The sequence below is a fragment of the Oncorhynchus keta genome, unplaced genomic scaffold, assembly GCF_023373465.1.
Source record: "Oncorhynchus keta strain PuntledgeMale-10-30-2019 unplaced genomic scaffold, Oket_V2 Un_contig_2616_pilon_pilon, whole genome shotgun sequence".
In the NCBI taxonomy this organism is placed as follows: Eukaryota; Metazoa; Chordata; class Actinopteri; order Salmoniformes; family Salmonidae; genus Oncorhynchus; species Oncorhynchus keta.
This window is the reverse complement of record NW_026284824.1, coordinates 45767-59663: the sequence shown is the minus strand read 5'-3', so window position 1 is coordinate 59663 and position 13897 is coordinate 45767. Positions and strand designations below refer to the sequence as shown.

General features: G+C 44.1%; 1 pseudogene; it reads left to right on the top strand.

Annotated features, from left to right (window-relative positions):
- Positions 1-13897, top strand: part of LOC127922535 (multiple C2 and transmembrane domain-containing protein 2-like) — a 147647-nt pseudogene that overhangs the window by 114750 nt on the left and 19000 nt on the right.

The following is a 13897-nucleotide window of genomic DNA, read 5'->3' as shown; positions in this document are numbered from 1 at the left end:
GTCCTCTCAGATACTGTTTAAACAGGAACAACCTGTGTCTTCCTCCAGATACTGTACTCTCATTTAAACAGGAACAACCTGTGTCTTACTCCATCTCTCTATGGACCGTGTCTTCTCTCATTTAACAGGAACAACCTGTGGGTCATCTGGACCCTGTGTCTTCCTCCAGATCTGTACTGTAGGAACAACCTGTCTTCCTCCATCTCTCTCCATTTAAACAGGAACAACCTGTCAGAACTGTCTGTAGGGTCCATCTGGAACAACCTGTGTCTTCCTCCATCTCTCATTTAAACAGAACTGTACTCTATTTAAACAGGAACAACCTGATGGACTCCTGTCAGATACTCCATCTCTCTCATTTAAACAGGAACAACCTGTGTCTTCCTCCATCTCTCTATTTAAACAGGAACAACCTGTGTCTTCCTCCATCTCTCTCTATTTAAACAGGAACAACCTGTGTCTTCCTCCATCTCTCTCTATTTAAACAGGAACAACCTGTGTCTTCCTCCATCTCTCTCTCTCTATTTAAACAGGAACAACCTGTGTCTCCCTCCATCTCTCTCTCTCTATTTAAACAGGAACAACCTGTGTCTCCCTCCATCTCTCTCTATTTAAACAGGAACAACCTGTGTCTTCCTCCATCTCTCTCTATTTAAACAGGAACAACCTGTGTCTCCCTCCATCTCTCTCTCTCTATTTAAACAGGAACAACCTGTGTCTCCCTCCATCTCTGTGTCTTCCTCTCTTTAAACAGGAACAACCTGTGTCTTCCTCCATGTCTCTCTATTTAAACAGGAACAACCTGTGTCTTCCTCCATCTCTCTCTATTTAAACAGGAACAACCTGTGTCTCCCTCCATCTCTCTCTATTTAAACAGGAACAACCTGTGTCTTCCTCCATCTCTCTCTCTATTTAAACAGGAACAACCTGTGTCTTCCTCCATCTCTCTCTATTTAAACAGGAACAACCTGTGTCTTCCTCCATCTCTCTCTATTTAAACAGGAACAACCTGTGTCTTCCTCCATCTCTCTCTCTCTATTTAAACAGGAACAACCTGTGTCTTCCTCCATCTCTCTCTCTCTATTTAAACAGGAACAACCTGTGTCTTCCTCCATCTCTCTCTATTTAAACAGGAACAACCTGTGTCTTCCTCCATCTCTCTCTATTTAAACAGGAACAACCTGTGTCTTCCTCCATCCATTTAAACAGGAACAACTCTCTCTCTCTCTATTTAAACAGGAACAACCTCTCTCTCTATTTAAACAGGAACAACCTGTGTCTTCCTCCATCTCTCTCTATTTAAACAGGAACAACCTGTGTCTTCCTCCATCTCTCTCTATTTAAACAGGAACAACCTGTGTCTTCCTCCATCTCTCTCTATTTAAACAGGAACAACCTGTGTCTTCCTCCATCTCTCTATTTAAACCATCTCTCTCTATTTAAACAGGAACAACCTGTGTCTTCCTCCATCTCTCTCTATTTAAACAGGAACAACCTGTGTCTTCCTCCATCTCTCTCCATTTAAACAGGAACAACCTGTGTCTTCCTCCATCTCTCTCTATTTAAACAGGAACAACCTGTGTCTTCCTCCATCTCTCTCTATTTAAACAGGAACAACCTGTGTCTTCCTCCATCTCTCTCTATTTAAACAGGAACAACCTGTGTCTTCCTCCATCTCTCTCTATTTAAACAGGAACAACCTGTGTCTTCCTCCATCTCTCTCTCTCTCTCTATTTAAACAGGAACAACCTGTGTCTTCCTCCATCTCTCTCCATTTAAACAGGAACAACCTGTGTCTTCCTCCATCTCTCTCTATTTAAACAGGAACAACCTGTGTCTTCCTCCATCTCTCTCTATTTAAACAGGAACAACCTGTGTCTTCCTCCATCTCTCTCTATTTAAACAGGAACAACCTGTGTCTTCCTCCATCTCTCTCTCTATTTAAACAGGAACAACCTGTGTCTTCCTCCATCTCTCTCTATTTAAACAGGAACAACCTGTGTCTTCCTCCATCTCTCTCTCTATTTAAACAGGAACAACCTGTGTCTTCCTCCATCTCTCTCTATTTAAACAGGAACAACCTGTGTCTTCCTCCATCTCTCTCTATTTAAACAGGAACAACCTGTGTCTTCCTCCAACAACCTCTCCTCCATTTAAACAGGAACAACCTGTGTCTTCCTCCATCTCTCTCTCTATTTAAACAGGAACAACCTGTGTCTTCCTCCATCTCTCTCTATTTAAACAGGAACAACCTGTGTCTTCCTCCATCTCTCTCTATTTAAACAGGAACAACCTGTGTCTTCCTCCATCTCTCTCTATTTAAACAGGAACAACCTGTGTCTTCCTCCATCTCTCTCTATTTAAACAGGAACAACCTGTGTCTTCCTCCATCTCTCTCTATTTAAACAGGAACAACCTGTGTCTTCCTCCATCTCTCTCTATTTAAACAGGAACAACCTGTGTCTTCCTCCATCTCTCTCTATTTAAACAGGAACAACCTGTGTCTTCCTCCATCTCTCTCTATTTAAACAGGAACAACCTGTGTCTTCCTCCATCTCTCTCTATTTAAACAGGAACAACCTGTGTCTTCCTCCATCTCTCTCTCTCTATTTAAACAGGAACAACCTGTGTCTTCCTCCATCTCTCTCTATTTAAACAGGAACAACCTGTGTCTTCCTCCATCTCTCTCTATTTAAACAGGAACAACCTGTGTCTTCCTCCATCTCTCTCTATTTAAACAGGAACAACCTGTGTCTTCCTCCATCTCTCTCTATTTAAACAGGAACAACCTGTGTCTTCCTCCATCTCTCTCTATTTAAACAGGAACAACCTGTGTCTTCCTCCATCTCTCTCTCCCATCTCTCTCTATTTAAACAGGAACAACCTGTGTCTTCCTCCATTTAAACTGTGTCTTCCTCCATCTCTCTCTATTTAAACAGGAACAACCTGTGTCTTCCTCCATCTCTCTCTATTTAAACAGGAACAACCTGTGTCTTCCTCCATCTCTCTCTATTTAAACAGGAACAACCTGTGTCTTCCTCCATCTCTCTATTTAAACAGGAACAACCTGTGTCTTCCTCCATCTCTCTCTATTTAAACAGGAACAACCTGTGTCTCCTCCATCTCTCTCTATTTAAACAGGAACAACCTGTGTCTTCCTCCATCTCTCTCTATTTAAACAGGAACAACCTGTGTCTTCCTCCATCTCTCTCTATTTAAACAGGAACAACCTGTGTCTTCCTCCATCTCTCTCTATTTAAACAGGAACAACCTGTGTCTTCCTCCATCTCTCTCTATTTAAACAGGAACAACCTGTGTCTTCCTCCATCTCTCTCTATTTAAACAGGAACAACCTGTGTCTTCCCATCCATCTCTCTCTATTTAAACAGGAACAACCTGTGTCTTCCTCCATCTCTCTCTTCCTCCATTTAAAACAGGAACAACCTGTGTCTTCCTCCATCTCTCTCTCATTTAAACAGGAACAACCTGTGTCTTCCTCCATCTCTCTCTATTTAAACAGGAACAACCTGTGTCTTCCTCCATCTCTCTCTATTTAAACAGGAACAACCTGTGTCTTCCTCCATCTCTCTCTATTTAAACAGGAACAACCTGTGTCTTCCTCCATCTCTCTCTATTTAAACAGGAACAACCTGTGTCTTCCTCCATCTCTCTCTATTTAAACAGGAACAACCTGTGTCTCCCTCCATCTCTCTCTATTTAAACAGGAACAACCTGTGTCTCCCTCCATCTCTCTCTCTCTATTTAAACAGGAACAACCTGTGTCTTCCTCCATCTCTCTCTATTTAAACAGGAACAACCTGTGTCTTCCTCCATCTCTCTCTATTTAAACAGGAACAACCTGTGTCTTCCTCCATCTCTCTCTATTTAAACAGGAACAACCTGTGTCTTCCTCCATCTCTCTCTCTATTTAAACAGGAACAACCTGTGTCTTCCTCCATCTCTCTCTCTTTAAACAGGAACAACCTGTGTCTGTGTTCCTCCATCTCTCTCTATTTAAACAGGAACAACCTGTGTCTTCCTCCATCTCTCTCTATTTAAACAGGAACAACCTGTGTCTTCCTCCATCTCTCTCTATTTAAACAGGAACAACCTGTGTCTTCCTCCATCTCTCTCTATTTAAACAGGAACAACCTGTGTCTTCCTCCATCTCTCTCTCTCTCTATTTAAACAGGAACAACCTGTGTCTTCCTCCATCTCTCTCTATTTAAACAGGAACAACCTGTGTCTTCCTCCATCCATCTCTCTCTCTTTTAAACAGGAACAACCTGTGTCTTCCTCCATCTCTCTCTATTTAAACAGGAACAACCTGTGTCTTCCTCCATCTCTCTCTATTTAAACAGGAACAACCTGTGTCTTCCTCCATCTCTCTCTCTATTTAAACAGGAACAACCTGTGTCTTCCTCCATCTCTCTCTATTTAAACAGGAACAACCTGTGTCTTCCTCCATCTCTCTCTATTTAAACAGGAACAACCTGTGTCTTCCTCCATCTCTCTCTATTTAAACAGGAACAACCTGTGTCTTCCTCCATCTCTCTCTCTATTTAAACAGGAACAACCTGTGTCTTCCTCCATCTCTCTCTATTTAAACAGGAACAACCTGTGTCTTCCTCCATCTCTCTCTATTTAAACAGGAACAACCTGTGTCTTCCTCCATCTCTCTCTCTATTTAAACAGGAACAACCTGTGTCTTCCTCCTCTCTCTATTTAAACTGTGTCTCCTCCATTTAAAACAGGAACAACCTGTGTCTCCCCTCCATCTCTCTCTCTCTATTTAAACAGGAACAACCTGTGTCTTCCTCCATCTCTCTCTATTTAAACAGGAACAACCTGTGTCTTCCTCCATCTCTCTCTCCATTTAAACAGGAACAACCTGTGTCTTCCTCCATCTCTCTCTATTTAAACAGGAACAACCTGTGTCTTCCTCCATCTCTCTCTATTTAAACAGGAACAACCTGTGTCTTCCTCCATCTCTCTCTATTTAAACAGGAACAACCTGTGTCTTCCTCCATCTCTCTCTATTTAAACAGGAACAACCTGTGTCTCCCTCCATCTCTCTCTCTATTTAAACAGGAACAACCTGTGTCTTCCTCCATCTCTCTCTATTTAAACAGGAACAACCTGTGTCTTCCTCCATCTCTCTCTATTTAAACAGGAACAACCTGTGTCTTCCTCCATCTCTCTCTATTTAAACAGGAACAACCTGTGTCTTCCTCCATCTCTCTCTATTTAAACAGGAACAACCTGTGTCTCCCTCCATCTCTCTCTATTTAAACAGGAACAACCTGTGTCTTCCTCCATCTCTCTCTATTTAAACAGGAACAACCTGTGTCTTCCTCCATCTCTCTATTTAAACAGGAACAACCTGTGTCTTCCTCCATCTCTCTCTATTTAAACAGGAACAACCTGTGTCTTCCTCCATCTCTCTCTATTTAAACAGGAACAACCTGTGTCTCCCTCCATCTCTCTCTCTCTATTTAAACAGGAACAACCTGTGTCTTCCTCCATGTCTCTCCATTTGACTTCTGTTTTCATCTTGTGTTTTTAGGTCAGAGCAGCTATCAGAACATTTAAACCAAAGGAGAAGAAATTCATGGAAGACAATCCCAAGTTTTCTAAAAAGGTTTGCTAAATGAATCTCCATAGTTAAAACATTGTGAAACAGGCAGCCATTTTGTGTTGTTCTCAGCATCTTGTTAAGGTGTGTTTCTGTATTCGTTCCAGATGTTGGCGCGTAACGTGTACCGCGTGCGTAACCTTTACAGAGCAGTGCAGTCCACGTTCCAGTACATCAACAGCTGTTTCCAGTGGGAGAGTTTCCAGAGGAGTCTCATAGCCTTCCTGGTGAGGCAGTCACCCTTTTCAACATCTCAACGTAGCATTACCAAACTAGATATACTGGAGTATAGCAGCACCATCTACAGTGTCTCCCATACAACCAGAGTCCCTAGCAGGGGGTTCCCCATTTCCAGTCAATAGGTGTTCTCAATATGGGAATCTATCTCTGTCTCTGTCTGTAGGTGTTCTCAATATGGGAATCTGTCTCTGTCTCTGTCTGTAGGTGTTCTCAATATGGGAATCTATCTGTCTCTGTCTGTAGGTGTTCTCAATATGGGAATCTATCTGTCTCTGTCTCTGTCTGTAGGTGTTCTCAATATGGGAATCTGTCTCTGTCTCTGTCTGTAGGTGTTCTCAATATGGGAATCTGTCTCTGTCTCTGTCTGTAGGTGTTCTCAATATGGGAATCTATCTCTGTCTCTGTCTGTAGGTGTTCTCAATATGGGAATCTATCTCTCTCTGTCTCTGTCTGTAGGTGTTCTCAATATGGGAATCTGTCTCTGTCTGTAGGTGTTCTCAATATGGGAATCTATCTGTCTCTGTCTGTAGGTGTTCTCAATATGGGCATCTATCTCTCTCTGTCTCTGTCTGTAGGTGTTCTCAATATGGGAATCTATCTGTCTCTGTCTGTAGGTGTTCTCAATATGGGAATCTATCTGTCTCTGTCTGTAGGTGTTCTCAATATGGGAATCTGTCTGTCTCTGTCTCTGTCTGTAGGTGTTCTCAATATGGGAATCTGTCTCTGTCTCTGTCTGTAGGTGTTCTCAATATGGGAATCTATCTGTCTCTGTCTGTAGGTGTTCTCAATATGGGAATCTGTCTCTGTCTCTGTCTGTAGGTGTTCTCAATATGGGAATCTATCTGTCTCTGTCTGTAGGTGTTCTCAATATGGGAATCTATCTGTCTCTGTCTGTAGGTGTTCTCAATATGGGAATCTATCTGTCTCTGTCTCTGTCTGTAGGTGTTCTCAATATGGGAATCTGTCTCTGTCTGTCTCTGTCTGTAGGTGTTCTCAATATGGGAATCTGTCTCTGTCTCTGTCTCTGTCTGTAGGTGTTCTCAATATGGGAATCTGTCTCTGTCTGTAGGTGTTCTCAATATGGGAATCTATCTCTATCTGTCTCTGTCTGTAGGTGTTCTCAATATGGGAATCTATCTGTCTCTGTCTGTAGGTGTTCTCAATATGGGAATCTATCTCTGTCTCTGTCTGTAGGTGTTCTCAATATGGGAATCTATCTCTGTCTCTGTCTGTAGCAGTCATCCTCTCTCTGTCTCTGTCTGTAGCAGTCAGCCTCTCTCTCTCTCTGTTTGTAGCAGTCAGCCTCTCTCTGTCTCTGTCTGTAGCAGTCAGCCTCTCTCTCTCTCTCTCTCTGTTTGTAGGTGTTCTCAGCCTCTCTCTGTCTCTGTCTGTAGCAGTGTTCTCAGCCTCTCTCTCTCTCTCTCTGTTTGTAGCAGTCAGCCTCTCTCTCTCTCTCTCTGTCTGTAGCAGTCAGCCTCTCTCTCTCTCTCTGTCTGTAGCAGTCAGCCTCTCTCTGTCTCTGTCTGTAGCAGTCAGCCTCTCTCTCTCTCTGTCTGTAGCAGTCAGCCTCTCTCTGTCTGTAGCAGTCAGCATCTCTCTCTCTGTCTCTGTCTGTAGCAGTCAGCCTCTCTCTCTGTCTGTTTGTAGCAGTCAGCCTCTCTCTCTCTCTGTTTGTAGCAGTCAGCCTCTCTCTCTCTCTGTTTGTAGCAGTCAGCCTCTCTCTGTCTCTGTCTGTAGCAGTCAGCCTCTCTCTCTCTCTCTGTTTGTAGCAGTCAGCCTCTCTCTCTCTCTGTCTGTAGCAGTCAGCCTCTCTCTCTCTCTGTCTGTAGCAGTCAGCATCTCTCTCTCTGTCTCTGTCTGTAGCAGTCAGCCTCTCTCTCTCTGTCTCTGTCTGTAGCAGTCAGCATCTCTCTCTCTGTCTCTGTCTGTAGCAGTCAGCCTTTCTCTCTCTCTGTCTGTAGCAGTCAGCCTCTCTCTCTGTCTGTTTGTAGCAGTCAGCCTCTCTCTCTCTCTGTCTGTAGCAGTCAGCCTCTCTCTCTCTCTGTCTGTAGCAGTCAGCCTCTCTCTCTCTCTGTCTGTAGCAGTCAGCCTCTCTCTCTGTCTGTAGCAGTCAGCCTCTCTCTCTCTGTCTGTAGCAGTCAGCCTCTCTCTCTCTGTCTCTCTGTCTCTGTCTGTAGCAGTCAGCCTCTCTCTCTCTCTGTCTGTAGCAGTCAGCCTCTCTCTCTGTCTGTTTGTAGCAGTCAGCCTCTCTCTCTCTCTGTCTGTAGCAGTCAGCCTCTCTCTCTGTCTCTGTCTGTAGCAGTCAGCCTTTCTCTCTCTCTGTCTGTAGCAGTCAGCCTCTCTCTCTGTCTGTTTGTAGCAGTCAGCCTCTCTCTCTCTCTGTCTGTAGCAGTCAGCCTCTCTCTCTCTCTGTCTGTAGCAGTCAGCCTCTCTCTCTCTGTCTGTAGCAGTCAGCCTCTCTCTCTCTGTCTGTAGCAGTCAGCCTCTCTCTCTCTGTCTGTAGCAGTCAGCCTCTCTCTCTCTCTGTCTGTAGCAGTCAGCCTCTCTCTGTCTCTGTCTGTAGCAGTCAGCCTCTCTCTGTCTCTGTCTGTAGCAGTCAGCCTCTCTCTGTCTCTGTCTGTAGCAGTCAGCCTCTCTCTGTCTCTGTCTGTAGCAGTCAGCCTCTCTCTGTCTCTGTCTGTAGCAGTCAGCCTCTCTCTGTCTCTGTCTGTAGCAGTCAGCCTCTCTCTCTCTCTGTCTGTAGCAGTCAGCCTCTCAAATGTCATATTATATATATATATACAGTGTTGTAACGATGTACAAATGGTTAAAGTACACAAGGGAAAATAAATAAGCATAAATATGGGTTGTATTTACAATGGTGTTTGTTCTCATATTCATTCATATATATATATATATATAGACAGGTGTGTGCCTTTCCAAAACATGTCAGATCAATTGAATTTCCCCCAGGTGGACTCCAACAAAGTTGTAGAAACATCTGAAGGATGATCAATGGAAACAGGGTGAACCTGAGCTCAATTTAATCTCAGGGCAAAGGGTCTGAATACTTACGTAAATAAGGTTTACGTAAATTTAGGTTTTACATACATGCAACATTTTTTTTTAAACTGTTCTTGCATTGTCATTATGGGGTATTTAGTGTTTGATTGAAGAGGGGAAAAAACGATTGAATCCATTTTAGAATAAGGTTGTAACGTAACAAAATGTGTAAAAAGCCAAGGGGTCTGAATACTTTCCCAATGCACTGTATCCTTTTAAAAGATATTTTCATTCATTACTTTCTAACCCTCCCACCCCTCCCCTAATTAGAGTAAACTAATGGACAACAACGCTCAGGCTTCTACTTCCAGCTTCTACATATGTATGGATGTGTGTCCATGCCTGTAATTTTCATCATAGGTACACTTCAACTAGGACAGACAAAATGAGAAGAAACATCCAGAAAATCACAGTATGGGGTTTGGATGCAACTCAGCATTCTTTGTCCTCCAAAAACACGACGAGTTGAGTTTTTACCAAAAAGTTATATTTTGGTTTCATCTGACCATATGACATTCTCCCAATCTTCTTCTGGATCATCCAAATGCTCTCTAGCAAACTTCATACGGGCCTGGATATGTACTGGCTTAAGCAAGGGGACACGTCTGGCACTGCAGGATTTGAGTGCCTGGCGGCGTAGTGTGTTACTGATGGTAGGCTTTGTTACTGTGGTCCCAGCTCTCTGCAGATCATTCACTAGGTCCCCCCGTGTGGTTCTGGGATTTTTGCTCACCGTTCTTGTGATCATTTTGACCCCACGGGGTGAGATCTTGCGTGGAGCCCCAGATCGAGGGAGATTATCAGTGGTCTTGTATGTCTTCCATTTCCTAATAATTGCTCCCACAGTTGATTTCTTCAAACCAAGCTGCTTACCTATTGCAGATTCAGTCTTCCCAGCCTGGTGCAGGTCTACAATTTTGTTTCTGGTGTCCTTTGACAGCTCTTTGGTCTTGGCCATAGTGGAGTTTGGAGTGTGACTGTTTGAGGTTGTGGACAGGTGTCTTTTATACTGATAACAAGTTCAAACAGGTGCCATTAATACAGGTAACGAGTGGAGGACAGAGGAGCCTCTAAAATAAGAAGTTACAGGTCTGTGAGAGCCAGAAATCTTGCTTGTTTGTAGGTGATCAAATACTTATTTTCCACCATAATTTGCAAATAAATTCATAAAAAATCCTACAATGTGATTTTCTCATTTTGTCTGTCATAGTTGAAGTGTACCTATGATGAAAATGACAGGCCTCTCTCATCTTTTTAAGTGGGAGAACTTGCACAATTGGTGGCTGACTAAATACTTTTTTGCCCCACTATATGTACTGTGAGAGGACAGATTTTAGCCCCTGCTGTAGATATGTACTGTGAGAGGATAGATTCTACCCCCTGCTATAGATATATACTGTGAGAGGATAGATTCTAGCCCCTGCTATAGATATGTACTGTGAGAGGATAGATTCTAGCCCCTGCTATAGATATGTACTGTGAGAGGATAGATTCTAGCCCCTGCTATAGATATGTACTGTGAGAGGACAGATTCTAGCCCCTGCTATAGATATGTACTGTGAGAGGATAGATTCTAGCCCCTGCTATAGATATGTACTGTGAGAGGATAGATTCTAGCCCCTGCTATAGATATGTACTGTGAGAGGATAGATTCTAGCCCCTGCTATAGATATGTACTGTGAGAGGATAGATTCTAGCCCCTGCTATAGATATGTACTGTGAGAGGACAGATTCTAGCCCCTGCTATAGATATGTACTGTGAGAGGACAGATTCTAGCCCCTGCTATAGATATGTAGTGTGAGAGGACAGATTCTAGCCCCTGCTATAGATATGTACTGTGAGAGGACAGATTCTAGCCCCTGCTATAGATATGTAGTGTGAGAGGACAGATTCTAGCCCCTGCTATAGATATGTACTGTGAGAGGACATATTCTAGCCCCTGCTATAGATATGTACTGTGAGAGGACAGATTCTAGCCCCTGCTATAGATATGTAGTGTGAGAGGACAGATTCTAGCCCCTGCTATAGATATGTAGTGTGAGAGGACAGATTTTAGCCCCTGCTGTAGATATGTACTGTGAGAGGATAGATTCTAGCCCCTGCTATAGATATGTACTGTGAGAGGGCAGATTCTAGCCCCTGCTATAGATATGTACTGTGAGAGGATAGATTCTAGCCCCTGCTATAGATATGTACTGTGAGAGGATAGATTCTAGCCCCTGCTATAGATATGTACTGTGAGAGGACAGATTCTAGCCCCTGCTATAGATATGTACTGTGAGAGGATAGATTCTAGCCCCTGCTATAGATATGTACTGTGAGAGGACAGATTCTAGCCCCTGCTATAGATATGTACTGTGAGAGGGCAGATTCTAGCCCCTGCTATAGATATGTACTGTGAGAGGACAGATTCTAGCCCCTGCTATAGATATGTACTGTGAGAGGATAGATTCTAGCCCCTGCTATAGATATGTACTGTGAGAGGACAGATTCTAGCCCCTGCTATAGATATGTACTGTGAGAGGACAGATTCTAGCCCCTGCTATAGATATGTACTGTGAGAGGATAGATTCTAGCCCCTGCTATAGATATGTACTGTGAGAGGATAGATTCTAGCCCCTGCTATAGATATGTACTGTGAGAGGACAGATTCTAGCCCCTGCTATAGATATGTACTGTGAGAGGACAGATTCTAGCCCCTGCTATAGATATGTACTGTGAGAGGACAGATTCTAGCCCCTGCTATAGATATGTAGTGTGAGAGGACAGATTCTAGCCCCTGCTATAGATATGTACTGTGAGAGGACAGATTCTAGCCCCTGCTATAGATATGTACTGTGAGAGGACAGATTCTAGCCCCTGCTATAGATATGTACTGTGAGAGGATAGATTCTAGCCCCTGCTATAGATATGTACTGTGAGAGGATAGATTCTAGCCCCTGCTATAGATATGTACTGTGAGAGGACAGATTCTAGCCCCTGCTATAGATATGTAGTGTGAGAGGACAGATTCTAGCCCCTGCTATAGATATGTAGTGTGAGAGGACAGATTCTAGCCCCTGCTATAGATATGTAGTGTGAGAGGACAGATTCTAGCCCCTGCTATAGATATGTAGTGTGAGAGGACAGATTCTAGCCCCTGCTATAGATATGTAGTGTGAGAGAACAGATTCTAGCCCCTGCTATAGATATGTACTGTGAGAGGATAGATTCTAGCCCCTGCTATAGATATATACTGTGAGAGGACAGATTCTAGCCCCTGCTATAGATATGTACTGTGAGAGGACAGATTCTAGCCCCTGCTATAGATATGTGTATAGATATGTACTCATCCTCTCATCTCCCTCCCTTCTCCTCTTCTCTCCCCCTACTCCTCCCCTGTACTCATCCTCTCATCTCCCCTCCCTTCTCCTCTTCTCTCCCCCCTACTCCTCCCTGTACTCATCCTCTCATCTCCCTCCCTTCTCCTCTTCTCTCCCCCCCTACTCCTCCCCTGTACTCATCCTCTCATCTCCTCTTCTCTCCCCCTACTCCTCCCCTCTTCTCCCATCTGCCTCTCCTCTCCCCTACTCCTCCCCTGTACTCATCCTCTCATCTCCTCTTCTCTCTCCCCCTACTCCTCCCCTCTCCTCTCCTCTTCTCCCATCCACCTCTCCTCTCCCCCTACTCCTCCCTGTACTCATCCTCTCATCTCCTCTTCTCTCTCCCCTACTCCTCCCCCTCTCCTCCCTCTTCTCCCATCCGCCTCTCCTCTCCCCTACTCCTCCCCTGTACTCATCCTCTCATCTCCTCTTCTCTCCCCCTACTCCTCCCCTCTCCTCCCCTCTTCTCCCATCTGCCTCTCCTCTCCCCTACTCTCCCCTGTACTCATCCTCTCATCTCCTCTTCTCTCCCCATCCTCCTCTCCTCTCCCCTCCTCTCCCCTACTCCTCCCCTCTTCTCTTTTCCTCTGCTTCTCTCCTTTCCTCTCCCCTCCTCCCATCTCCTCCTCTACCCTTCCTACTCCTCTCCTCTTCTCTCTTAATTTCTTCTTCCCCTCCTTTCTATCATCTTCTCTCCTTCCCTCTCATCCCCGCCTCTGCTCTCCCTCTTCCCTCATCTCATCCCCTACTCCTCTCCCCTCATCTCCTTCCCTACTCCTTCTCCTTCCCGACTCCGCTCCCCTCTGTCCTATGCTACTTCTCTTCTCCTCCTCTCCCCTCCCGTCCTCTCATCTCTTCCTATAGATATTCCTGCTGGCGGTGTGGCATTGGGAGTTCTACATGTTGCCTCTCTGTCTGGTTCTGCTCATCACATGGAACTATCTTCAGATTGCATCTGGACGGGCCAACCAGGACCTGGTCAGTACAGCGCCTCACTCCAAACAGCCATGTTTAATCCTATTCCCCTACAACCATTACCACTATCTCCTATATTCTACAACTACTACCACTATCTCCTAGATTCTAGAACTATTACCACTATCTCCTAGATTCTAGAACTACTACCACTATCTCCTAGATTCTACACCTACCACTATCTCCTAGATTCGACAACTACCACTATCTCCTATATTCTACAACTACCACTATCTCCTAGATTATACAACTACTACCACTATCTCCTATATTCTACAACTACCACTATCTCCTAGATTCTACAACTGCTACCACTATCTCCTAGATTCTTCAACTATTACCACTATCCCATAGATTCTACAACTACCACTATCTCCTAGATTCTACACCTACCACTATCTCCTAGATTCTGGAACTACTACCACTATCTCCTAGATTCTAGAACTACTACCACTATCTCCTAGATTCTACAACTATTACCACTATCTCCTAGATTCTACAACTATTACCACTATCTCCTAGATTCTACAACTACTACCACTATCTCCTAGATTCTACAACTACCACTATCTCCTAGATTCTACACCTACCACTATCTCCTAGATTCGACAACTACCACTATCTCCTAGATTCTACAACTAC